The following is a 27,869-nucleotide window of genomic DNA, read 5'->3' as shown; positions in this document are numbered from 1 at the left end:
TTTGTTTCTGAATTAACAGTGTCACTCTCCATCCTAATGAAGAACTCAACCATATTATGGTCACTCTTGCCCAAGGGGCCAAGCACAACAAGACTGCTAACTAACCCTTCCTCATTACTCAATACCTAGTCTAGAATAGCCTGCTCTCTCGTTGGTTCCTCTACATGTTGGTTTAGAAAACTATCCCGCATACATTCCAAGAAATCCTCTTCCTCAGCACCCTTGCCAATTTGATTCACCCAATCTATATGTAGATTGAAGTCACCCATTATAACTGTTTTACCTTTGTTGCACGCATTTGTAATTTCCTGTTTGATGCCATCCCCAACTCCACTACTACTGTTAGGTGGCCTGTACACAACTCCCACTAGTGTTTTCTGCCCCTTAGTGTTTCGCAGCTCTACCCATATCGATTCCACATCCTCAAAGCCAATGTCCTTCCTTTCTATTGCGTTAATCTGCTCTCTAACCAGCAACGCTACCCCACCTCCTTTCCCTTTCTGTCTATCCCTCCTGAATATTGAATATCCCTGGATGTTCAGCTCCCAGCCTTGGTCAACCTGGAGCCATGTCTCCGTGATCCCAACTATATCATAATCATTAATAGCTATCTGCACATTTAACTCATCCACCTTATTACGAATGCTCCTTGCATTGAGCCACAAAGCCTTCAGGCTTGTTTTTACAACACTCTTACCCGTTATACTATTATGCTGAAAAGTGTCCCTTTTTGATTTTTGCCCTGGATTTGCCGGTCTGCCACTTTTACTTTTCACCTTGCTACCTATTGCTTCTACTGTAGTGCGTGCGTCTCAAAATGAGGCAAGTAGTCCGAAGTTTGAGAAGCACTTTACTTTAATTCCTCCCGGTTCAGGGGAAGACGAAACCAGGAAAAGATGGCACCCAAACCCTGCCTTTTATACCCTCCGGCTAAGGTCCGCCTCCGGACTGCACCACTCCTGTGCCGAGGGGTTCGGCAGTATAATGGGACGACCCTTAGGAGCCGCCACAGGACCCCCCCCCCCCAGAACCAGAGGCACAAAACGCACCGGCCCGCGTGCGGAAGTCAGCAGATCCCGGGGCTTGCGGGGGCGTAGGTGGAGGGACAGGTCGAGGGACCGGCGGGAGGACAGGTGGAGGGAGTCGTGAGGGGGGGGCGCCCTCGGGGCCGAGGTTGAGCAACCAGCACCGGCTGGTCAATGTCCAGGTGCGCCGGCTTTAAACGGTCAATCGACACGGCCTCTGGCCGGCCCCCCATGTCCAGGACAAAAGTCGACTGCCCGTGTTCCAGCACCCGGAACGGGCCCTCGTACGGCCTCTGGAGTGGCGTCCGGTGGGCATCACGGCGCAGGAAGGCGTATGAGCAGTCCGTGAGGGCCATTGGCACGTGTGGGCGAAATGTCCCATGGCGGGACGTCGGGACGGGTGCGAGCCTGCCAACTCGCTCGCGAAGGCGTTGAAGGGTGGAGGAGGGCGTTTTCTGCTGCTCCGGCGCCGACGGCACGAACTCCCCGGGCACTGTGAGTGTCGACCCGTACACCAGCTCCGCCAATGATGAGGCCAAGTCCTCTTTGGGAGCGGTCCGGATGCCCAGCATGACCCACGGCAACTCGTCCATCCAGTCCGGGCCGGTGAGTCGTGCCTTCAATGCCGCCTTCAGCTGCCGGTGGATCCAGGTGAGGGTGTACGATTGGGAATTGGGTCAGGAAATTGCATAGTAAATTGGTTTATCAGTTTCTCTACCCATTTGCCAATTAGACCCCCCTCAACTATATACACCCATCACTTGCCAGGCTTTGTCCAACCCCATCTCTGTTTTTCAACTTACAGTTCCAGTCTGTCGAAGGAATGTGTAGGAAGGAACTGCAGATGCTGATTTACACCAACGATAGACACAGAATGCTGGAGTAACACAGCAGGTCAGGCAGCATCTCTGGAGAAAAGGAATGGGTGACGTTTCGGGGAAAGACCCTTCCTCAGACTAAGAGGTGGGAGAGAGGGAAAATAGAGGTATGAAAAGGTACAGAACAAATCAGAGCAGTACCGATGACTCGGAAAAGGGGAAGCCCATAAAGGTCCATTGTCAGCCGTGGAAGATGTGGTACAAAGGGATACAAACAGTGAAACTAGCATGACGACCAGGGTGGGGGAGGAATAGAGATAGAGGGGAAAGCAAGGGTTGCTCAAAATTAGAGAAATCAATATCATATCGCTGGGTTGTCAGCTGCCCAAGCTAAATATGAGGTGCTGTTCCTCCAAGCATGTGGCCTCACTCTGACGGTGGAGGCGGCCCAGGAGAGAAAGGTCAATATGGGAAGGGGAGTTAAAATGTTTGGGAACTGGAAGATCGCGTTAGCCAAAATGGACTGAGCATAGGCATTCAGTGAAAAGATCACCCTGTCTGCTTGTTCTTGCAATATATAGGAGCACACCAGGAACAATGGATACAACAGTTGAGCTTGGAGGAGATGCAAGTGAACCTCTGCCTCACCTGAAATGACTGTCCGAGTCCCTGGATGTAGTTGAGGGAGGAGGTTTAGGGACAGTTGCATCTCCTGCGGTTGCAGGGGAAAGTACCTGGGCCGGGGATGGGAAAGGATGAGTGAACCAGGGAGTTGTGGAGGGAACGGTCTCTGCGGAAAGTGGTGGAGATGGAAAGAATTTAAACTAATCCCATCTGACTGCCCATGGTTTATATCTCTCCAATCGCTGCTCATTCATGTGTCTGTCTCATGCCTCTTCATTGATACTATCATATCCACCACCACCCATGGCATGCCTTGTTCTTCCTTTTAGCATTCCTGTAACATTTTCAAGGATTCCTCCAACCAGTATTGGATGTGATTGAGTCCCAGTGTTACAAGGCCCATCAAAGTCACTCTTTGAGAGCTGATTAGTAGTGTAGTGACTGGGGCAGTAACAGATTGAAGGTGCCGTTCCTAGTTGGGAAACAGCATCAATGGAAGCTGCGCGCTGATTATCAGTTAAACCAAGCATCATCACCATTTCATGACAGAAATGTCATCACAAATTGTAAACATCGACTAATCAGATCAATAGGAAAATGGACCGATTCCAACAGGATCTAATCAGACTTCCTGATCCAGATTCAGTGCCGTCTGTAGAGTTTACCCACTCTCCTTCTTACCATCCGGGTTTCCTTCAGGTGCTCCGGTCTCTTCCCAAATTCCAAAGACGTGCCGGTTGTGGCTGATTGGCCACTTTAAATTGTTTCAAGTGTGTAGGTGAATGGTAGCAACTGGGAGGAGGTTGACGGGAATGTGGGGAGCATCAAACGGGATTAGTGTAGGGCTGGTGAAAATGGGTGGTTGATGGTTGGTAGAGACCTGTAGGCTGCAGGATCTGTTTCCATGGTATCCGACTCTGACTGAGGAGTCAGAGAATGTGAACATAATCTAGCTGAACCAGCCATGCCAGCTGAGGATGGAATAACAGGAAGCTAAGTCTACTAGAGGGGGTGGATGGAGGGGAGTTTCCCAAACTGGAGTTGGGAACTTTTTAAGGCAAACTGATGCTTTCCATGTCACAATGGCAGGTATATTTATTCCTTCAATCTTGACGCCGCCTCTTACTTAAGCAATGTCTCATATCACAGATAAATTGTTAATTGTCAGATTTTAACACCGTTATTTTCCTTATCTCTAATTGTTATTTAGCACTGTTCAGCACCCAACATTCTCTGCCTACACAGCTGCTATGAGCACCTCTGGAAACCAGCATACTCATTCGTGCAGATACTGATGACTCTCCTATCTTTATCAATGAGATTGCGATTCTTAGTGTTAAATGACTCCTGCTGCTGAATTTTAACATTATTTAAATGTGCTAATTAACAGCAATAGAATATTAAAGTCTTAACATGAGATGAATACTGTGATAGCTTATTAAAATTATGTGAATACAGATGGTACATTAAAAGTTGATGTGAAATAAATCAATTATTGAACATCTTCAATAAAACCATGTGTTCAGAATATTGGAGCAGGAGTAGGCCATTTGCCCTTGTATCAGCTCCGAAACCAATTAATTCTATTCTACACACAAGAGACAATTTACAGAAGCCAATTAACCTACAAACCTGTACTTCATTGAAGTGTGGGAGGAAACCGGAGCACTCGGGGAAAACCCATGCCGTCACAGGGAGACCTCTACAGACAGCGTCTGCAGTCAGGATCGAACGCGTGAATCTGATGCTGCGCCGCCGTGCTGCCTCCTTATTCTCTAAATATCCATAACTTAGTGAATACTTATTTTGAACAAAATGAATGACTGAACTTTCATGCTCCTGAGGGCATCAAGGATTTGCAAGCCAGCTGATGATACAAAAATGGAAGGAATTGTGAGGAGAGAGGAGGATTCCAGAGATTGTCCAGAAATCATCTTAGTTCAGGCATCCTACATCTTACAGAGTGATCTCTAGTCTTATATGAATAAACCTGCCAAACCCTCTGAGAACTTTGTGATGAGGTTATCTAATCTCTAAAGTATACAGGCTTAGGTCAACAGCTGTTGGAAGATCATCAACAGTCAGTAGCCTCGGGACCCTAGGGAGGTATCTGTATTCACAACACCCTACTAGATGGCATGCGCTGGCAACGTACTATTTCCACCCTAGATAGCATCAAACTAGCACTCTCAGGCTGGCCATAGACATAGAAACTGAATTAGACCATTCAGACCATTGAGTTTGCTCCGCCATGAGATAGTGCCTGATCTATTTTCCCCCCTCAATCCCACTCTCCTGCTTTCTCATTACTTTTGACACCCATACAAGAACCTATCATTCTCCACGTTGAAAATACCAACGCAGTGAAAGAGAGGATTTCACCTGCTGGGAACCCCTTGGTCTCCCAGTGTATGACATCCATCTATCACATTCCCCGCTGCAGGAGGATGGGCTGAGGGAAGCATTGAAAGAGACACAAAGAATTACAGCTGCTGGATTCTTGAGCAAAAATCAAAGTGCGAGACGAACTGAGCTTGCCAGGCAGCATCTGTGGAGGGAACAGCCAGACATAAAAACAGCTTCTTTTTTTTCCACGAGTAGTAGCTGTACACAATAACCAAAAATCTGTAGCCTCCTTTTGCTCTGGTATTTTATTTAATTCATGGTTAATCAATAAAGTTTTATTATTAATGTTTTATGGGTTATTCCTCACTATCACTGTATGCCATGTTGTCACTTGCGGGCGGAGCACCAAGGCAAATTCCTTGTATGTGAATACTTGGCCAATAAACATTCATTTATTCATTCAAATGACTCCCTCCAGAACCTTCTATGGCAATGAATTCTACAGATTCACCACCAGCTGGCTAAAGACATTCCTCCTCGTCTCCATTCAAAATGTATGCCCTTTTAGTCTGAGGCTGTTAGAATCTGGTCAGATACATCTGGTCGACCTAGACATCCTCTGCGCATCCGTCTCTCGACCAGGCCGACCAGATCTAATTGACCACATTCTAGTTGAAGCTAGACATAAAATGCTGAAGTAACTCAGAGGGACAGGCAGCATTCCGGAGAGAAGGAATGGGTGACATTTCAGGTCGAGACCCTTCCTCAGACTGATCGCCATCGGTCTGAAGAAGGGTCTTGACCCGAAATGTCACCCATTCATTCTCTCCAGAGATACTGCCGGGCCCGCTGAGTTTCTCCAACATTTTGTGTCTATTTTCGATTTAAACCAGCATCTGCACTTCCTCCCTACACATTCTAGTGGAACCTGGAAGCGGGAAGGCCAATGAGTGGCACACGTGCTGTGATACACTCCCTGTCTGCTCCATTCCACGCTCCAGCCCAGTTTCCACACATCCCATTGCACTGGCTCCAACTGCATGCGCTGTTGCGTGCCTGCCAATTCAGCAGATGCCAAATCCCCAGGCTCCTCCTGACTAGGGGGCAATCAATCACCGGCAATACGCACTCACTGGCAGGAGAGGCTCAAGGCATCCGGCCCGAACTGCAGAGCTGTGCAAAAATACAGCCCGTAAATGATTGGAATGTTAGTTCACTCTCACTTCCACGGTTCTATTAGCAACCATCGACACATTCCTCCAGCTGAGATCACAGCTCACAGCAGCTGCCTGCTGGGCACAGATGGCTCCTGTACTCAGTCTGAAGATGGGTCTTGACCCGAAACGCCACCCACTCATCTCTCCAGACATGCTGCCTGTCCCGCTGAGTTAAACTAGGATTGTGTGTCTATATTCGGTGTAAACTAGCATCTGCAGTTCCTTCCTACACAAGGCTCCTGTACTCCCCGCTGATATGGAAGGTGGAGTTGGAGTTTATGTTTGTTCAGAGATATAGCACGGAAACAGGTCATTCGGCCCCATCGATCATCGATCACCCGTTCGCACGTGTTCTACAGTATGTCATCCAACTTTCTCATCCTCTCTCTAAACAAGGGTCAATTTACAGAGGCTAACTAACCAGCAAACCCGCACATCAATGCGATGTGGGAAGAAACTGAGGCAACCCATTCACGCGATTACAGGGAGAAGTGTGTAAAAGCACACCTCCAGATTCAGGGACATTTTTTTCCCAGCTGTTATCTAGCAACTGAACCATCCTACCACGACCAGAGAACAGTTCTGAACTATCTCTCATTAGAGACCCTTGGATTATCTTTGATCGGGCTTTACTGGCGTTATCTTCACTAATCGTTATTCATGTTATTCCCTTAATCATGTATCTGTACAAGTGATAGCTTGATTGTTACCATGTATTGGCTTTCCACTGACTGGTTAGCACGCAACAAAAGCTTTTCACTGTACCTCGGTACATGTGACATTAAACTAAACTAAATGTGCAAACTCCACACAGACAGCACCTGAGGTCAGGATCCAACCCTGGTCTCTGGTGCTGTGAGGCAGCCGCTCTACCAGTTGCATCAGTGTGCCATTGGTGATCTGATCATTGCTGCTGTTGTCAGCGGATGGGAGTTTGAGTGCATTCATCGGCTTGATCAGAGGCACTTTGAGGGGAGACAAAGCATTGGAGCGGATGTTACTTTATAACTGGATGGAAATCAATGGCAGGAAGCAGGCCAGCTACAGGCTGCACAGTGGCGGGCTTCCCCAGTAATATGATTGTGAGTTTCTATCCTGCCATAACCCTTTCTCAAGAGTTATTCTTATTGAGAGATACAGCATGACGCAGGACGTTCAGCCCACTCATTGTGCTTATCATTAAGCATCCTTCTTTTAACACAAATCATATCCTAAGCCTTTTATTGTTCCAGTTCCCCACCATCTCCCCTATTCAATGACACCTGCATATTCGGAACAATTTACAGCCACCAAATAACCTACCGATCTGCATGTCCTGGAGTTCCAAGCAAGGTCATCTTATTCATTGATATGATTGAATTCCCAAATACAAGTTCATTTAACATCAGTTATGTGAAAAATAGTTGGAAACTATTCAAAGGTTGGTGCCTGGAATGCAATGCGCAATGCTAGGAGTGGTGGTGGAGGCAGATGCGAAAGTGGCTTTTAGGTAAGAGGCTTTTAGATGAGCACATGTATGTGCATGAGAATGGAGCGATATAGATTATGTGCAGGCAGAGGAGATTAGTTTATCTTGGCATTGTGTTAGGCACAGACATTGTGGGCCCAAGGACTCGTTTCTGCGCTACATTGTTCTATTCAAAGAGGATAACGCAAACTTTAAACACCGGTATTCAGTGATGGTTTTAAGGGAAGCATGGGCCTGACAGAGTAGATTGAATTATTTGAGTAGGTTGCATGGTGGGTTGATGAGGCCTGGGTATTTAATGTAATTATCTGGATTTTAGCAAAGTTTTTGGCAAGGTTCAACAGGGCAGACTGATGAGAAAGATTTAGCGGCACGGGATGCGAGTGAGAGTCATGGGCTAGAGTGAGGATTGGCTCTGGCAGGATGCAGAGGGCAATAGTCGACTAATATAGTGGGATTGGAAGGTTGCACTGGGATATCTCAGGTCTATGGTTCTTCTTCTTCTTCTTGCGTATGTCGTGCACAGCCTAAAGTTGTACGATAACTTGTTCTATTTGATCTTATTTGATTGTGCACGCCGGGTTGATTGCATTCGTCAAAACAGGGCAGACCACGTGAAGGTTGCAATCTCCCACCCCAGGTCTATGGTTCACTCCTAATACATGGCAAAGATCGCGACGGAAATATCTGGGCCATCAAGTGCGCAGATGACTGCATAGTCGAAGGGTTGCAGGAAAGCGTAAGACTGCAGGGTGATGAAGGTGGGGTGGTCTTTTATGCAGAACCAGTTGGTTAATGGAGTTTAACTCCGGGGAGAGGTAACATGGAATCTGCACGTTTGAGTACCGAGTCCTGAGACTGCATGGGAAGGAACGAAGGAGGAGCCGGCGTGGGGGGGACCACTGTGAGGAGGGGGAGAACGAAGGGGAACCTGCGTAGATACTTTGTAACTTTGTCAGCACCGTTTGTGTGGTGACTATTTGTGTACCTTGTGAATTTCACTGTGACTTGTCACATGTGACAATAAAGTATTCATACATTCATTCATTCTGCCTCTCACCCAATGGGTTTTCACTGGGAGCTCCGGTTTCCCTCCTACATCTCAAGTATATGTAGATTGGTAGGTTAACAGGTCGGTGTACATTGCCCCTTGGTTTGTGGTAGAATTTGGAAGGATTGATTGACCAATTCAATGTAGGGGGAATAAAATAATTTGTTTAATGGAGTTTTAAAGCAAAATGGGCGAATGGTGGTCGATGCAGACTCTTAAAACGTAGAATACAGACAGCACAGTAACAGGCCCAAACATCTGGAGTAACTCAGTGGGTCAGACAGCATCTCTGGAGAAAAGGAATAGGTGACATTTCAGGTCAAGACCCTTCATCTGAAGAAATGTCTTGCCCCGAAATGTCACCTTTTTCTTTTCTCCAGAGATGCTGTCTGACCCGCTGAATTACTCCAGCACGTTCCAATCACTCACCACGCTCTGTGTGAAACTTGCGCTGCAAATCATCTTTAAGGGCCAGTCCCACTTAAGCGATTTTTTGCGCGACTACAGGCGACTGCCGCAAAATTTTCCAACACGTTGAAAAATATTCGGCGACAGTGGCGACATTTGTTGTTGTAGGTTGTCGTAGATTGATGTAGGTGCTGTCATAGGTTGTCGCCAGGTGTCGTAGGTGAATTCCATTAAAACTAGTCTCTGGTAGTCGCCTAAAGAGTCGCCTAAGTGGGCCATGCCCATTAAATTTTGACACTCTCTCCTTAAAGATATGTATGTCCTCTTTGAAATTTCCACGCTGGAAAGGTTCTGATTATGTACCCTATATCTGCTGCTTATAATTTTAAATACTCCTATTAAATCTCTCTCAACCTCCAACAATCCAAGTTTTTACAACCTCTCTTTAAAACTCATAGTACCTAATCCAGTCAGCTTTCTGGCAAAACTCTCTGCACCCACTCCAAAGCTTCCACATCCTTTCTGTAATGAGGTGCCCAGAACTGCACACAATACTTCAAATGCGGCTTAACAATCGTCCTATAAAGCTACAACATGGCTTTTGACTCTTAGCCTCAATGCCCCGTCTGTTGAAGACAAGAATACCATATGTATTTTTAACCACTCTATCTACAAGTCGCCACTTTCAGGAAGCAATGAACTGAACCCCAAGATCCCTCTGCATGTCAATGCTATTAAAGGTCCTGGCATTAACAGTATACTTATCCCTTCTTGACTCTGTGGGTCGAAGGGCCCATTTTGAAGTTGTATCTCTCTTTGACTGTGATTCTAATACAGATTTAACAGTACGTGGGAATATATAATTAATGCAGTAGACTATTATGAAAGACCATCTTGTGTGATAGCGACTTCATCACACTGTCCCAAAAAGTATTTTGAAACATTTTTACCTCTGGCATGCTATATTCACAACTAAAAGAAAGTTGCTATAGAGACATAAATAATTGCAGATGCTGAAATCTTGAGCAAAACACAAAGTGCTGGAGGAACTTAGCGGGTAAGGCGGCATCAATGCAGAGAATGGACAGATGACGTTTTGCGATGGACTCTTCTGATCCCTTGACTAGTCAGGCTCAATTCACTTCTTCCCTTTACATCTTATCCACATCAGCCAGACTGTGAAACTCACTGTCCGTAATGTGTGGGGAGGAACTGCAGATGCAGATTTAAACTGAAGATAGACACAAAAAGCTGGAGTAAGGCGGGACAGGCAGCATATCTGGAGAGGAATGGGTGACGTTTTGGGTTGAGACCCTTCTTTAGTCTGGTTAGGGATAAGGGAAACGAGAGATATAGATGATGATGTAGAGAGATAAAGAACAATGAATAAAAGATATTCAAAAAAGTAACGATGATAAAGGAAACAGGCCAATGTTAGCTGTTTGTGGGGTGAAAATAAGAAGCTAGTGCTACTTGAGTGGGGGAGGGAGAGGGGAAGGGGGAATGCCAGGCTACCTGAAGTTAGATAAATCAACAGTCATACCACTGGGCTGTAAGCTTCCGAAATATGAGATGCTGTTCCTTCAATTTGCATTTAGCCTCCCTCTGACAATGGAGGAGACCTAGGACAGAAAAGTCTGTGCGGGAATGGGAAAGAGTATTAAGTGTTTAGCTACCGGGAGATCAGCTGAGTTCAGGCGGACTGAGTGAAGGTGTTCAGCGAAATGATCGCCCAGTCTACGTTTGGTTCCTTAGGGCAGTGGTTCTCAACCTTTTTTCAGTGATGTACCCCCTGTGAAATATTTTTTCAGCCAAGTACCCCCTAACCAGCGCAAAGCATTTTTGGTTGAAAAAAAATGACTTAAAACAGAGCAGTGCCATCAGTGTCTGATTTATTAAACTTTGGAACTGATAAACACATACAAAATTCAAACATTTGAAAAAAAACTATTTCGAACATTTTAAATGTTAATAATCCATGATTAAATTTATTGCAAATATTTCTCATCACTAAAATGTAGTGATTCAAACTAATGTAGTGAAAACAATGACCATATAACCATTTAAAACTATAAAATGAACCATTTAAAACTCCATAAATGTGCAAAACACTGCTCATTTGTAGTGGTCTCTCTTGAACTATTTGGAAATAAAAAGATATAACTAATAAAAAGAAAGAAATAATTAACTTAATTATAAATAAAGATTTGTGCACATAAAAATAATTATCAACATAAAGTGTCCTCTTTTGGGATCATAGTAAAGATCTGTGCTCAAAAAGAAATCATTAACTTAATTTTAAATAAAAGCAGAAATTGCTAAAAATAAAAAATAAAAATATTTATCATCGGTTTGCTAGATATGAACTGTTTTGGGAGAGAAAAATGCTCACGGCAGACCAAACGTGTTAAACAGAAATTGGTCAGATATTGAGCTTTACACAGTAAGAAATCATGTGAAATCATCACTGACTTTAATTTTAAATGAATGTACCTGCATGTTATACTGTTTAGTTTGGAGATACAACCAGATAGTCTACTGAGTTCGCACTGACCAGCGATTCCTGTTACAGATTTGAACATGTTATTTGGCGGCCAATCAATCGCTGTCTCTAAGGGAGTTGCATCCAATCACCAACCAGCTTGCTTTAAAATGTCCGTCCAATCAACAAATAGGTCTCCTCCCGTCCAATCAGCCGCTGTCTCCAAGGGCATTGTGTCCAATCACATAATGCAGTTTAATGGTAATTAGCAGCTACGGTAAAGGTTGGAAGCCGGTGGAGCTACTGACAGTCAAACGGGAGGGAGCAGGAGAGATTCACACAGTGTAGAATCCATAGCACCTAGTGTACAATTTCATAATATATACTAAATAACTGGGCTGACAGACCTTGGCTGGGAATCTGGGGCCCACCAAAATTGTTCCCAATTGGGCCCCGCACATCCTAAGGCCGGCCCTGTATACGTAGGCCTATATTTTAAAATCTCACGTACCCCCTGGAGTGCCTTCACGTACCCCCAGGGGTACGCGTACCCCCATTTGAGAACCACTGCCTTAGGGGACCAAAACTGCACACAATACTCCAGGTGTGGTCTCACTAGGGCTCCATACAACTCCAGAAGGACCTCTTTGCTCCTATAGTCAGCTCCTCTTGTTATAAAGGCCAACATGCCATTCGCTTTCTTCACCTCTTTGCAACATTTCTAAGCAAATAGAGGCGCTAGCGGGCTTTCTTCCTGATTCAATCTGCAGGTGTACGTGCCGGGGCCAGGACAGGTCAGAGACTCCCTCCATCAACTCCCTCCACTGCCAACCCACCAGTGGAAACGGGTGCCTGGTGTCCCGGTTTCCCCTTTCTGTTGTCAACAATATCACTATGTTTCCACAAGTGGGAGAAGCTCAGACTGGGGGATGTTGTTATAAGGTTAAGGGGCACCCATCTAAAAATGAAGTACATCGGACCTTCTCACAAGGTATGGGATCTCTGGAAATCTTTTCCCTGCCAAGTTGTAGGGGCCAGGACAGTAGTCAGTCTTCCTCTCAGCTGGGACTTTTCTGAAAATGCAAAGTCCAATAACCATATATTTATGCAATATTATTCTATTAAATGTGAGCTCCAATAATCTATATTCTATTCTATGGGGAGAAGGCAGGAACGGGATACTGATTGTGGATGATCAACCATGATCACAGTGAATGGTGGTGCAGGTTCAAAGGGCCAAATGACCTGCTCCTGCACCATTCAAGTAATTGTCATTTGACATTGTCTATTGTCTATAAAATGGAATTCAGAAAATTAAACAATGCATTGTTGCCAAAAGATGGTCTGTAATGTTCCGTTGCTGTGGTAGCATTAGGTCAGTTAAAGAACATCATGGGACAGTTGCTTTTTTTGAACTGGGAGTGTGAGACGTTTCCACTTCTGTGTCTACTGTCCGATGGTAACAGTGAGAAGACAGCAGGCCAATCCGATTTTAGCTATTAGTTGAGAAAACTTAACCTGAACAACTTGTTATTCTTAACATCTCTATATTCTGAGACCTTTCATGTAAAAGATCTTTCAGGGGAAGTGTTGCGACTATCCGCAGAAAGTAAAGCGTAATCTGCGTGCCATTGTAATATTTTTAATATATTGCGACATTTGGATTGATACAGGTATTGTAATTTTCTTATCCACTTACCTTGTATAGTGCTGATAAGATGTTCATTCCTTCATATCTGTATGAGTGTGGGAAGCCAAATGTTTCAGAAAATTTTATAGTGGAGACTTGTGTGCACAAAATTACATATGTTTTCCAAGTGATTTCCATCACATAAGCAAAGAAATTAAGGAATTTCACAAGCTCTAGGTTTGAAGCGATTTTAATATAGAGATACAACATGAATCAGGTGCTTCGGACCAGTGATTCTATGGTGACCATCGATCACCCGTTTTAGTTTAGTTGTTCATTGTCATATGAAAAGTTTGAATTTGCATGCTATCCAAAGGAAGGCCTATACATGATTGCAATCAAACCATCCACAGTGTACAGGTGAAGGGGAAATAAAGATTTAAGAGTGGAATGATTGTAATGGATGTCAGCAGACCTCTTACAGTCTGCACGCAGATGCAGACCAGCACGCAAAGGATCGCCTTGCTCAGGCACCAGTTGGTCTCGACATTCATACTGGTTCAAGAGTGTTTTATTGTCAAGCATCTTGTATTGTCTTGTGTCCCAAAACAGGTTATTTTGGTGAATCGGGGACGGTAAGTTGGTTTGAATGTTTTTATTTTAACGAAACAACGAGCCAAGGAGAGTGGATAAGACAACCACATTTACAATGTGGATCCACAAGTGTGGGCGCTAGACTGACAGTTACTGACAGTTACAGCAAAAAACCTGCCAATGGAACACCAACACTTAGTGACTCTTCCAGTCAATCACGCGGGTTCGATTACCCAGAGCCACCACCGGGTGTCGCTACATTATGTTATTCCCCTTTTTCAAACACTCCCTACACATTAGTGGCAATTTTATGGAGGCTATTTACAGTAACCTAAAAAGCTGCATGTGTTTGGGATGTGGGAGGAAACTGGAACACCCGGAGGAAACCCACACAGTCACTCAAACTCCACAGAACCCAATGTCCGTATGGAACCAAGGTCTCTGGTGCTGTGAGGTAATAGCTCTACCGGCTGCGCCATTGTGCTGCTCATTTTATGAGTGTAAATTCCATTGATTGTTTTGTTTTGAGTTTTAGTTACTTTGAGATTAGAGCAGGATTTGAGTCAGTTTATAGACACATATCCTGCGAGAACATCATTAAAGTGAAACCATGTACATATTCAATGACCAAAAGTCAAGTGAAATTTGACCCTGCTTCCAAAACAATTGAGGTCCCAAGTTCCACGTATCCACTCTCGTAGAAATATTTTGTGTATTGCATTGTATCATAATTTGTCCATTATTACAACTCCCCATTATTGAGCATTATTGGGGCATCTTTGAGCCCTTAATCCTGCTCTGCTTATTGGTTGTAAGGAATTTAGATGTATGATCATTTAACACATTGGAACTACCTGAATTTTAGAGCCCAGCTGCCTTCATACTTGTTGCCTTCTCCCCCATTGCCCCTGACACCCGCACTAATCAAAACTCTATCAATCTCCGCCATAAAATATCCATTGACTTGGCCTCCACATCCATCTGTGGCAATGAATTAGACAGATTCACCACCCTCTGATTAAAGAAATTCCTCCTCTCCATTCACTTTAATGTCTCTTTATTATCTGCCACTGATCTGCTTTCATTGGGTGTCACTTTCTTCAATTGGACCCCTCTGGCATTTGCTAATCTCTTCATTCGCATCATTACTGAACTATTATCTACCTCTTTGATGACCCTTGGACTATCCTTGATCAGACTTTGCTGGGTTTACCTTGCGCTGTAAATGGGTCGATTGCAAACGAGTATTGTCCTTCTGCTGACTGGTCAGCACGCAACAAAAGCTTTACACTGTACCTCGGTACACGTGACAACAAACTAAACGTAAACTCAAGAGCTTAGACCATAGAACAGTACAGGAACGGGCCCTTTGGCCCACAATGTCCGTGCCACGGATGATGCCGGTTAAACTAATCTCTGCTCTGTACCAATTCTATTTAATTATTATTTTGGTTATTTTGCAGCCACATTAAAATAAAAGCATGTGGAGGTGCATTTGTGCAAATGAAAAGCCCCTTCCATCGGCAGGAGTAAGTATTTTTGTAATTTCCTGTTATTGCATTTGCATTTACAAAATTTGTATTTGTATTCATGATATATTTTGGAATTTTGTTTCTCCTTGTATAAAATAATCTGTGGACTACAATCACTTGCTTATGATTTCAATTGCAAAAATAGTTAATGAAAATGCTTTTCCTGTGCTTAACTTAATTTGTCTGTTATATTTTGCCTCTGGTAAATGTTAGCCGTTTCAAATTGAATTTTTCATGGTTTATTATTTGTTATTGGCATGACTAATTTTTATTAGAAGGGTTGTGCATATTGAGGCCGATAAATGTTTATTTGTGTAATGTGACTGGTTCACGACTTGAAAAAATACATTCTCCTCTAAGTAAACGTGGGACGTTTATGACATTCATGATTTTCTTCCTGTCCTGTGCAGTGATGAGCAATGGTGGGCCACTAATTTAAAAACAACCCTGGAAAAGATGGGCATCCTGTTTGTTCCAAGATAAAGGGGATTGGTCTGAGCAGGACCCAAGCTCCTGGTACTAGGAGTCAGCTGCTCATCATAACACCTTACCTTGTGGGCAGCATTGACCACCAATTCTAAACTCCTCTGCTCCAACGTATCACTACTCACCCACAGTCATCACAGAGCTATTGGCCCTCACTGAAGCCTGAATTGACCCTTGGTTTTCACTTACGATACGATACAATAAAACATTCTTCATCCCCGGAGGGAAATTGGTTTCCCAACACACAAGGTGCACGAAAAATTGAAATTAGAAGTGCAAATAAAAAGGAAAAGACATGCGACTGTTGGCTGACTCTCGTGTGCACAATGCCTTAAACGGAACGAACGAACAAACAAACAAACGCAGGCTTATCCCCTGGGTATAAAATTGTAAAAGTAGAGTACTCCCCCACACCGGGTCCCATATTTTTCCGCATTGACCCACAAATGAGATGGAGGAACTGAGTGAAATCCAGGTTAGCTGGGAAGTGGTGTTAGGTAAATTGAATGGAGTAATTGAATGGAGTAAAGGCCGATAAATCCCCAGGGCCAGATAGGCTGAATCCCAGAGTACTTAAGGAAGTAGCCCCAGAAATAGTGGATGCATTAATGATAATTTTTCAAAACTCTTTAGATTCTGGAGTAGTAACTAATGTAACCTCACTTTTTAAAAAGGGAGGAAGAGAGAAAACAGGGAATTACAGACCAGTTAGTCTAACCTTGGTAGTGGGGAAACTGTTAGAATCAGTTATTAAAAATGGGATAGCAGCACATTTGGAAAGTGGTGAAATCATTGGACAAAGTCAGCATGGATTTATGAAAGGCAAATCATGTTTGATGAATCTTATAGAATTTTTCGGGGATGTAACTAGTAGAGTTGATAAGGGAGAACCAGTGGATGTGTTATATCTGGACTTTCAGAAGGCTTTCGACAAGGTCCCACATAAGAGATTAGTATACAAACTTAAAGCATACGGTATTGGGGGTTCAGTATTGATGTGGATAGAGAACTGGCTGGCAGTCAGGAAGCAAAGAGTAGGAGTAAACGGGTCCTTTTCGCAATGGCAGGCAGTGACTAGTGGGGTACCACAAGGCTCAGTGCTGGAACCCCAGCTATTTACGATATATATTAATGATTTGGACGAGGGAATTGAATGCAACATCTCCAAGTTTGCAGATGACACGAAGCTGGGGGGCAGTGTTAGCTGTGAGGAGGATGCTAGGAGGCTGCAAGGTGACTTTGATAGGCTGGGTGAGTGGGCAAATGCATGGCAGATGCAGTATAATGTGGATAAATGTGAGGTTATCCACTTTGGTGGCAAAAACAAGAAAGTAGACTATTATCTGAATGGTGGCCGATTAGGAAAGGGGGAGATGCAACGAGACCTGGGTATCATCAATCATTAAAAGTGGGCATGCAGGTGCAACAGGCAGTGAAGAAGGCAAATGGTATGTTAGCATTCATAGCAAAAGGATTTGAGTATAGGAGCAGGGAGGTTCTACTGCAGTTGTACAGGGTCTTGGTGAGACCACACCTGGAATATTGCGTACAGTTTTGGTCTCCTAATCTGAGGGAGAACATTCTTGCCATAGAGGGAGTACAGAGAAGGTTCACCAGACTGATTCCTGGGATGTCAGGACTTTCATATGAAGAAAGATTGGATAGACTTGGCTTGTACTCGCTAGAATTTAGAAGATTGAGGGGGGATCTTATAGAAACTTACAAAATTCTTAAGGGGTTGGATAGGCTAGATGCAGGAAGATCGTTCCCGATGTTGGGGAAGTCCAGAACAAGGGGTCACAGTTTAAGGATAAGGAGGATATCTTTTAGGACCGAGATGAGGAAAACATTTTTCACACAGAGAGTGGTGAATCTCTGGAATTCTCTGACACAGAAGGTAGTTGAGGCCAGTTCATTGGCTATATTTAAGAGGGAGTTAGATGTGGCCCTTGTGGCTAAAGGGATCGGGGGTATGGAGAGAAGGCAGGTACAGGATACTGAGTTGGATGATCAGCCAGGCTCGAAGGGCCGAATGGCCGACTCCTGCACCTATTTTCTATGCTTCTATGTTTCTACCACCGTCCCACACGACAGTCCCCCACCGCCGGATCCCCATTGTTCTTCACGACAGTCCCCCCACGCCCGGTCCCCGTTGTCTTCTCCTCCACTCCACTCTCATTGAACGCTGATTGCGGGTTGATCGTGAGGCCCCACTGCCGCTGTGGCTCCCACCACCGCCGAAGCTCCCGTTGCTGCTGAGGCTTCCTTCACCGCCGCTGCTGAGGCTCCCTCAGCCTAGGCGGACCTCGCCATCCGGCTTCACCTCGGTCCCCTGGGAGGCCTGTGGGGCGAGTCTAGGCGGCGCAGCTGTTCGGTGGGTAGATTGGGCCCGCGTGGCTCCTAGGGTCACTCCCACCTCACGTGTGCGGCTCTCCAGGACCCTTCCCCTTTTCCCAGTATTACTAGCAAATCAGACTTGCATCCCAGACACAAAGAAATGCAGATGCTGGTTTATATCAAAAATGGACACACTGCTGGAGTAATGGTGGTGTAGCGGCAGAGTTGCTGCCTTAACAGTGCCAGGGAACTGGGTTCGATCCTGACTACAGGTGCTTGTCTGTACAGAGTTTGTACGTTCTTCCCGTGACCTGCATGGATTTTCTCCGGCATCTCGGGTGTCCTCCCACACTCCAAATACGCACTGGTTTGTAGGTTAATTGGGTAGGCATAATTGTAAATTGTCCCTAGTGTGTAGGATAGTGTTAATGCACAGGGCTGGCAGGTTGGTGTGGACTGGGTGGGCCAAAGTGGTGTATATCTAAACTAATCTGAACTAAACTAAACTAACTCAGTTGCTTGGGTGAAAAAGGATTGGTGAAGTTTCAGGTTGGGACCCTTCTTTAGACTGATTGTAGGGGGTGGATCTGGAAGCAAGAAAAGACCACGACAAATTTGAAAAAGGGTCCTTTTTTCAACCATCCTTTTATTCCACAGATTCCACTTGAGCTGCTGAGTTAATCCAGCACAATGTGTCTGTATATCCTATTTTTCCCCCTCAATATGAGAATTAATTGTGAGAAAGCTTTTGAGCATGTTAAAATACACGAGGCCAATTACGTTGGGTCTCCAGAGTGACTGAATTTTGCAGCAGTGGCCTTGCAATTAAAAAAATGCATTTGCTTCCATGCATTCCTCATTAATGCACTTCTCAAGTCACTGAATATTTCAATACTGTTTTCTCTGAAGTCTGATTCACTATGATACAGTTATTAATGGTGACCAATCATTCTGCAGGCACTGTGCTGCCACAGGGCTACAGGTAAGAATACGGTGGATAATTTAACTGAGCAGCTGGCTCAACATGAGCAGCTAGTAGCACAGCTGAAAGACGACATTCAGGACAAGGAGACGCAGCTTCACGTGAGAGATCAACAGCTTAAGGTAACACCAATTCCAGTTGAATATGTGTTACCCTCACTGAGTGAGCTATTACAGTGATCAGTGTACTTTGTGTTTGCATTTCTGCTGTTAGATTTCACTTGAAAGCCTGAAAATTCAGTCCATAATATTGCAAGTTTTCTTTTTAACAATAACAATTAACAATGCCTCTTATTTTCTGAAGCAAAGACTATTGTTAAACCGTTTCATGTCGTGTGTCAGATCTTTTCAAGGAAATTAAAAGGATGCCTTCACATTTGGTTTAGAAGGTTGTACTTCAAAATGGACTACAAAATGTTATTTAAAAGTCCTACTCAAATGATTTAAGCAGAAAGTCACGCCTGATGCTTCCAGTAAAATACGGAGAGAATGCTGCACCTGAAGTGCCAACTTTCAAATTAAATGTTGAATTAAATCGTGTTTGGTGTCTCAGGTGGATGTGAAATATTTTATTTTGGCATATTTTAGAGAAGGAAATGTGTTTTCCAGGGTGACTTTTCCAGTCTTTACCCCAAAAGTAAAACCCTTCAAGTAGATAATCCACCACATTAGTACACTATCACATATTTGCTATTTTCAAATTAGTTACATGGTTTACGACATTCCAATGTTAATTGAACAATAAAGCTCCCTTATAAGCAACGTTGGCTGCAAACAAATTTTAGACACTCTGAGGAAGTCATTGTTTTCAGTTTAAATCCAGTAATGATTCCTCGGACCTTGACCATGAGAAAGTTTGTTTTGCCACTGAATCATTTTGGGGCTTGAATCCAAATACAGGCTGTGAGGTTTTCTAAATTTACAGTGCAGTTGCAGCCATGTCTGGATTACTGCATTAAATTAGTGAAGTTGGCATCTACGAAGGTGGACAGATCATCAGGTCCGGCAGAAATGTTTCCCAGCCAGTTAAAGAAAGCAAGGGTGGGAACAGCTGAGGTTCTGACTGACTAAATGTTTTCAGTCAGTAAATTGTACAGGAGATGATGCAGATGGGATTTTAGTTTATTTAATTGTCACATGTATAGAGTAAGCTATTAAAGAATACAAGTTTCTGACAAATTTTGAGAGGTTGGGTGAGGAGGCACTGTGTTGGGTGGCACGCTGGTGCAGCGGTAGAGTTCCAGCCTTGCAGCACTTGCAGCGCCAGTGGAGCTGGAGGTAGCTTTGTTAGGGATCAACGTCGGGAGCTCCAACTGCAGGAGGTTTGATCGCCGACTGCGGGAGCTTCGATCACCCCGACTGCGGGTGTTTCGATTGCCCCGACCGTGGGAACAAAGGAGGAAGATGGTAAAAGTTATTTGCCTTCCATCACAGTGGGGAATATATGGTCACCGAAAAACACGGTGGACGAGCTGCCTGCCCTGGTGGGGAGTCGGAGGGATTGCCGTGAGTGCAGTGATCCTGGAGTCTGGTGCGAGTGTGGACGGCTTTCTGACTTTGGGCGGACAGGGACTGCAGAGAGAGGACAGCGGTCGGTGAAGGAGTGTGTGTGTGTGTGGTCCAGATATTGAATTGATGGCTGTGGGTCTCTGCTTATCCTGGGTGCCCTAGGGATTCTCACATGCCGCTGTGGTGGCTGTTTATGTTTAATCTTTATGTAGTTTTGTCGCTTGTTGCTTTTTTGGTATGACTGTGTGGTAAATCAAATTTCACTGTACCTCAGTACACGTGACAATAAAAGACCATTAAACCATTGAATGTAAATTAATGATTTCATCCCGTGATTTCATTAATGTTAATTTTAATTTAATGTCGTAATGCCAAGGTGGAATTGAGGACCTAACTATTGGTGCACTTGAATTACAAATGTTGCGCATGTGTGATTTCCATTCGATGTTGCCCAGTTTTTATCACTGTTAGGAGGTATTAATCACTTGTTAACTTCCTCAGTTGCTGGAAGACTTTGTGAAAAGTACGAGGAACTGCTGGAAACGACTCATCATGTGGAAGTGCTGCAGATAAAGCTCGATGAGAAGAATCAGGAGCTAGCGGTAAGGACATCATTGTTTGCTGTTGTGTGAATCTCAATTACAGGGAAAGATCTCTGCAACCAGCTAAGGGATTCTGTTGTAACTGGCAGTGAAATAAAAATAGCAGGGAGCCTCTTGGAAATAAATCTGTAAATATGAAAAAATTAGAAGATTTTCTTTTATATAATGCTCCCATTCTTTTTTTCTAAATGTTCATTAACCCTTTTATGATATGTTATAGTGTAGAATAGTAAGATTAAACGAGTACTTACCAGTATGAAGTTTGATCTGTATTTTATGAGGAGTTACGATGAGGGATTACGTGAAGACCCCAGCCCAGTGCGCAGGTGCGGCATAGTTCGAAGCAGCGGTGTGAAATCACAGGATAGACACAATATTTGAAGTAAGATAGTAAAGATCGTGAGACATCAGTTTATTAGTTTGATCTATATATTGAGGGTGGGGGGAGCGGAGGGCACGTATTCCCTCATCGTAACTCCTCATAAAATACAGATCAAACTTCATACTGGTAAGTACTCGTTTAATCTTACTATTTTACTTCGGAGTCACGTGAGTGATTCCGTGAAGACTTCAAAGGTCTGTGATTTCAAACCGTGTAACAGTTTTTATTTCACTCACTGCCGAAGTTTTTGAGGGAGGAAGTGTTATCGTAATCAACCAGTGGATCTGCTTTCACAAGAAACAGAAGGTATTTGTTAACAATAACAACATAAAGAGCTCCCCTGAGCTTAAATTAATATTGCAGTTTGTAATATTCTTTCTGCAATTAAATCAGGCTTATCAACGGTTTACAATAAAAAATGTTCTGAACGTCGTTCCCTTGATCATTCTGCCGTATTGAGAATGTGGTCAACGGGATGTCCATTCGTTCAGCCGCTGATATCAATGCTGCCCTAGTGGAATGGGATTAAAATGTATTATTATCTATTCCGGCAGCTTTCAGTACCTGTTTGAGCCACCTTGGAGTGGTTTGGCTCATACCCCGTCTTGGGGTTTCTGTGGTTGACCCATAGGCTTTTCTCTCCCTCTAAGATTGTGGGTTGTGTATATATATTGTAGTAGATGGGTCACCACACTCAACCTGGACTCTGGTGGGTAGGCCCGGAATCCCACCAGTGAATAGGGCGTTCCTGGTCCATATAACCATATAACAATTGCAGCACGGAAAACACAGGCCATCTCGACCCTACTAGTCCGTGCCGAACTCATAATCTCGCCTAGTCCCATATACCTGCGAGTTAGGTTTTTACCAGACCTAGAATGATGAACGTGATGCGTCTGGGGTAATCACCATGTTATCCAGTCTAGTTTTATGGAGTGACTGGACTCTGTGAGCGTATACAAGAGCCATAAGCATGAGCGTTTTTAACATAGATTGAGCAAGACTGAGGGATCTGGCTGGTGCCATTCTCTGAGATATGTCAATATCACACCGATATCCCATACATGGGTATACCTGGGTTTTTGGGGCTTATTATTATAGTTGCCCTTCATAAGTTTATCTTCAGTGGATGGGATCCCATGCTCTGCTGTCCTGCTGTTTTAGATAAGCAGACAAGGCGCTCCATGCTGTATTTAGGGCACTGTAACTCACCTTTTAGTCATGGTGTAGATGTTCCAGGAACTCCAATACGTCAGTGGTTGAATAGTTTGGTATGTTGTCCCTGCGTCGTGGCAGTATTTTACCCATGTTAGCTCTTGGTGACTGTTCGCAGGGATGCCGACATGGTGGTAATGTTTCCTTTGGATAATCCCAGTCCCTGGTAAGGTCTATTCAAAACCTGCACCCAGGAGTTTGATGTTTTTCTGGCATGGGTGGCTTATGCCTGATACTGGGTTGAGTCAGCAACCATGGTCCACTAGGGAAATCCATAGGTGACTCGCCCACCATGTCGTGATGAACTGGGAACCATGGCTGTGTAGGCCGGTCGGGCACGATCAATATCTCGGAGACAGATTCCATCTGTATTGCGAAGTGCCCGACTGATGAGGCAGAAGGGAGGAAGGCAAAGCAGAAATTCCCCCTTCCAGCGTGTAGGCATCTATCGCTGCTGCCTCTAATCTGGTTCCTAAATCACATACATAGGTTACTGGTGATTCCGTCTTGTGCAACCAAATTGATATCTGGCTTTCAAACTGCTTAATACCTTTAGCAGATATTTTGGGTTTGACATCTATTCAATGTTATCATAAATTTTTACCCGTGACGTGGTGTCTCCCACTGTGTTCTAGTTTCCTAGGAAATAGGCAGCTGATAGTTAAAATGTCTTTTGACACACCATTGCCAGATCTGTTTGACCAATTTGTTGCACAATAATGATTTTATGCTCCCCATATGGTTGATATAAGCCACCACCATAGTATTATCAATCCGTAACCACATATGTACGTGCTGCATTTGAAATGCATATGCTTTTTAGCCCAATAGGTGATCACCAATCCCAAGTAGTTGATGCCCGTGTGTGTAGTAACGATGTTTCTGAATTGGTCCATCTGTTACCTGTGCTGGATATGGAGTTTAGTTGCTCCCCAGCCTAAAGTACTGGCATCGGTTTTTAATAACCCAGTTGGGATTGGTGATGATAATAGGGCTGAAACTATGCCAAATATATGTCTGCCCACCACTGTAATTGTGATATAGCTTCAGTGGGTACATTCATGATTTGATTATAGTGACCCAAGTACCTTGGCAAAGTAACAGTCATATGGATGGAATTGTTATTGAAGCCCAGATAATCCATGGTAGTTAACGGCTTCAATTCTGGTTTATCTGGGCGTGGGATGAACCTCAGAGCTTTAGGGAGCTGTTTCGTAGCTAGAACTGCTGCCACAGCTAATTCCTTTGTTTCCCCTAATATGAGGATATCATCCAATATATGCCATGATTATGCTTGTTTTCTTAATATTTTCATGGCCATTTTTAATATTTATAATAGTTTAGGGCTGAGGTTAGACCATTGGGAATGCTCTATACTCCCATAGTTGCCCTAACCGGGATATCCATTATCCAGGTAAAATTTTTTAGGTATCTACAATGATCCTAGTGTATGGGTATAAGATAGTTAGCATCTTCCATATCAATGCTCGCCATAAGGTATCCTTTGGAGATCAGATGTCTGGCAGTGACAAAAACCCGTCTCCATCTTAAAGTGTATATACTCAACAGATTTATTTAGTGATATTAGATCAATGATGATGCTACATTCACCATCTTTTGTAGTTTTGGTGAATATATTCGATACAAATTCCAATGGTTCATGTTTACTCCCATGATCCGTTTAGTAATGAGCCTTTCTAGTTCAGCTTGACCTTCTCACTTCTCTTTCTTAGAGGGAGAAAATGCCCTTTGGGCGCATTGCTGAACTGGCGGTAATATGCCCAATTTGAATTCAAGTTTTTATCCACTAATACTGTTGAGTATATATTAGTTATTTGTGACAGCACCCCATGCTTTATCAACAAGTGTAAGCCGCACCTGCGCACTGGGCTGGGGTCTTCACGGAATCACTCACGTGACTCCGAAGTAAAATCTCAGTTTATGTGGAGCCTTGCAACATTGTCATTCTGGTTATGACAGGTTGTTGGCATTGCTGATCTGTGCCACCAATTTTTTTCAGCTGTGACCAAGATCCAAAGAGATCTGATATTTAAGATGCCAACAACATATGAACTCTTGATTATAATGCAACAGTGTCACTATTAATTATATCATTCTTCATTTTCCCATCCACTAGTGGGAGAGTCTAGGACTAGAGGTCATAGTCACAGAATTAAAGGATGTTCCTTTGGGAAGGAGATGAGGAGTTTCTTTAGTCAGAGGATGGTGAATCTGTGCTTTAGCCGTCTTAATTACAGCGCCAACCTTCCTGTTCATCGCGGTGTGTGTCTATCACCTTGGCTTTGCATCATGTGAATTTCACTCAGACAGTGCCTCCCCCGTTTGCCCTGTCTCCCGTCTGCATAATGGGCTAGTGAAGGAAGGTGTGTGTGTGTGTGTGTGTGTGTGTGTGTTCGTTCGTTCGTCTCTGACAGTCGCTGTTCCAGTTGCCGGTTTTTCAGGCGACAGCCGACAACTTTTGACAGTCGCCTGACAAATCGCCCAAGCGGAACAGGCCCATTTGGCTTCTGAAAGTCTCTTTAGTTTAATTTGGCTATTTTTAATTTTTTAGGAGTTGGTTGAAGATTTAAGAAAGGTTGAGATCGACAATGAAAATGGCAAGGACAAGCTTTTGGCAGAAAAGCACGCCATGCGAACCAAGGTCAGAGATCTGATGGAAAATCACAAGGGATGTTTAAAAATTCTCAAATCAAAACACAGCGCTCAGGTCCGTAAAATCCGAGAGAAACATGCCCAAGAAACATCACAAAAAGATCAGTGCTGTTTAGAACTTCATAAAGATCTCCAACTTTTAAGACCTCATACCAAGTTCTGTGCACCACTTGCCGACCAAGCAATTGGTTCGTTAAATTATTTCACTGAACGGAAGATTAAAGAACTGGAAGGTAATTACTCAAAGTTGACCTGTTAATATTTTTGGCCATAAACGTTCCTACCGCAGATTTGTACATCTGTCGGCTCGTGGTAGGGAGTAGGTTTGCCTTAAAATATTCTAGCATTAGAGCAATGGAGTGGATTTTATGACAAACCATCACTTCGTTTTTGTTTTGCCGTGTAATTATCTCATCCCTGTAACCTCATGAGATTTTGTGTATGCAAATTGGTTGCTGTAATTCCTATATTTTTTCACTGATCACACTTAAAAATATACTTAATTGGTTGGTAAATGGGTTGGTACATTCAGTGATCAGGAAAAGTAGCGTGTAATCTATGTTTTTTTCACTCGGGTATTCTGGTCAGATTCCTTGATCAGAAGATAGTGATGTTTAAAGGATTCAAGAAAAGAATTCCTTGAGAAGCATTTGTGAGAGTCTGCCAAATGGCTGACAGGAACACACAGATTCGTACAGATGCTTTTAAAAACATTCTCTTCTTGAATCCTTTAAACATCGCTATCACTGAATTTTAATTTTGAGAGGATGCTGATAGTTAAAACATGACATTGTGAAGGGTGGCCTGGTGGCGCAGCGGTGGAGTTGCTGCCTTTCAGCGCCAGAGACCTGGGTTTGATCCTGACTGTGGTGCTTGTCTGTACGGAGTTTGTATGTTCTCCCTGTGGGTTTTCGTCCAGGTATCCTCACACTCCAAAGACATACAGGTTTGTAGGTTAATTGACTTGGGTTAATGGTAAATTATCCCTAGTTTGTGTATGATAGTGTTAGTGTGGATGTGTAAGGTCAGAACAAAGGCTTTCAGTACAGCCGAGCACTGCCATCTGCTGGCCACCCTCAAAACTGCCCACTGTTTTGACCGGCTAATATATCACCCATCCCCCAGCTTGAGCTGCATCCCCCACAGCACTGGGGCAACCTTCACATCAATGGCTGCAGCGCTTCACAAGGTGGCAGCTCTACAGCTTGAGGGGCTAGTGATGGGCAACGAGTGCCACCCTGTCACTGATACGCAGCTCTGGAAACTCAAATTGAAAATACTCAGGTAGGTTCAGCTCAGCGCACTCTCCCAGCACCCTGTTTACAACCACCACATCACCCTGTCCCCCTTACACCTAGTCACCACCTCCCCCCCCCCCACTACCATGTCACCCCCAGACCCACTCACCCCCACACATAACACCCTTAGGGGCAGAAGTTCCCAGTGCACGAGGGACAGATTGCACCTGAACTAGAGGGGCCAATATCCTGGGATGGAGTTTTGCTGGCACTACTCGGGAGGTTTAAAATAGACTGGCAGGTGGAGGGTCCCAGAGCAGAAAGGAGGCATAGAACATAGAACAGTACAGCACAAGAACGGACCACAAGTTGTCAAGACCATTGTTTATCTACCTGTACATATTCCATATCCCCCCCCCCCCCCCTTGCATATCCATGTGCTTATCCAAATGTATTTTAAATATCACCAGCATATCAGTTTCAACCGGCAGCGCATTCCAGGCTCTCATCACCCTCTGTGACCAGCACGTCACCTTTAAACTTTGCCCCTCTCAGATGAGAAGTTGGGGGGCAAACGCTGTGGTCAAAGAGAGCAAGATCTACAGACGGGACAGGCAGGTGCGCAGCAAAGGGAGGAGAGACCGCTGGTTTAAACTGCATTTTTTCCAATGCTTGTGGCTTAATATGCAAGTGGATGATCTCAGGACGGTGGATTGGCTCAGGCGACTGCGATATTGTAGCCATAACAGAAACATGGCTGAGAGAAGGGCGGGACTGGTAGGTGAATGTTCCAGGGTTTAGATGTTACTGGGCAGCACGGTGGCACAATGGTACAGTGTGGGGCACTGGCCAGGGGCTCTGATGGAGGGGTCAGTGAGGGAGCTGTGGGAATGTTCAGTCAATGCGGGAGTGGGCAGACTGGAGCTGTAGTCATGTTCACTCAGCGCAGGACGTGAAGGGGCCTGGAGACATGAGTAGGGAGGAAGTGCAGATGCTGGTTTAAATCAAAGATAGACACAAAATGCTGAGTAACTCTGCGGGACAGGCAGCATCTCTGGAGAGAAGAAATGGGCGACATTTCGGGTCGAGACCCTTCTTCACACCGATCTGTGGACATGGGCAGTCAGTGTGGGTGTGAGGGAGGGACAGACTGGAGCTGCAGACATGGGCAATCAGTGCAGGACACATTGGCCAAGGCCCAGCCCTGGCATATAGTGTGGCTGCTTTATGTTTCATGTTGTTCCAGTAACG

At 44.3% G+C, this 27,869-nt stretch overlaps 1 long non-coding RNA gene across 1 annotated transcript; it reads left to right on the top strand.

The window, feature by feature from the left end:
- Positions 1-1,104: 1,104 nt before the first annotated feature.
- LOC129709645 (uncharacterized) lies at positions 1,105-26,718 on the top strand. The gene is made up of 6 exons (XR_008725536.1): positions 1,105-1,919; positions 3,678-13,112; positions 15,127-15,192; positions 18,976-19,122; positions 21,010-21,110; positions 25,280-26,718. It is a non-coding gene; the product is annotated as an uncharacterized LOC129709645 (long non-coding RNA).
- The last annotated feature ends 1,151 nt before the right edge of the window (positions 26,719-27,869 follow it).

This window comes from Leucoraja erinacea, chromosome 26 (assembly GCF_028641065.1).
Source record: "Leucoraja erinacea ecotype New England chromosome 26, Leri_hhj_1, whole genome shotgun sequence".
Lineage (NCBI taxonomy): Eukaryota > Metazoa > Chordata > Chondrichthyes > Rajiformes > Rajidae > Leucoraja > Leucoraja erinaceus.
Note: the sequence above shows the minus strand (reverse complement) of the source record. Positions and strands in the feature narration are given on the sequence as shown.